The sequence below is a fragment of the Etheostoma spectabile genome, unplaced genomic scaffold (genome assembly GCF_008692095.1).
Source record: "Etheostoma spectabile isolate EspeVRDwgs_2016 unplaced genomic scaffold, UIUC_Espe_1.0 scaffold48, whole genome shotgun sequence".
NCBI classification, from domain to species: domain Eukaryota; kingdom Metazoa; phylum Chordata; class Actinopteri; order Perciformes; family Percidae; genus Etheostoma; species Etheostoma spectabile.
In genome coordinates this window covers 679,049-679,431 of record NW_022605618.1, presented here as the reverse complement: position 1 = coordinate 679,431, position 383 = coordinate 679,049, and the positions used below count along the sequence as shown (strand labels likewise).

Genomic DNA, 383 nt, shown 5'->3' with positions numbered 1-383 from the left:
CTCAGTATGGCTTGAAGATGTCCATCAGAAAGTCTGGACCTGTACTTTGACTTATTGAAGTTCATGGTGAAGAGCTTTTCACAAGTGCTCCCAAAAAGGCACATGGTCCGCTTTAACATCCTGGAGAGCTCAGGGAAGGTGGAGGGCAATTCTCTCAAAAATTGTCTTAGCTTGTCTGCATTTCTACTCACCTCCCTGAACTTGACTTTGAGTTCAGAATTGCACTGCAGGTCAAGGAGCTCCATTTGAAGTGCAGGAGGAGCATCTTGCCCATTGAAGGAAAAGGGGTAAGCAAAAATTTGAACAGTGGCTCTGTGTGTCTTGAAGTCAGCAAACCTGCAATTAAATTCCTCCTGTAGCTTCATAATTGCATCAGCATACTT

The 383-nt window shown here is 44.1% G+C and overlaps 1 protein-coding gene across 1 annotated transcript in view; it reads left to right on the top strand.

Annotated features, from left to right (window-relative positions):
- The window catches only part of snrpa1 (small nuclear ribonucleoprotein polypeptide A'), a 17,368-nt gene that overhangs the window by 11,371 nt on the left and 5,614 nt on the right, over positions 1 to 383 (top strand). The window lies entirely within an intron of this gene.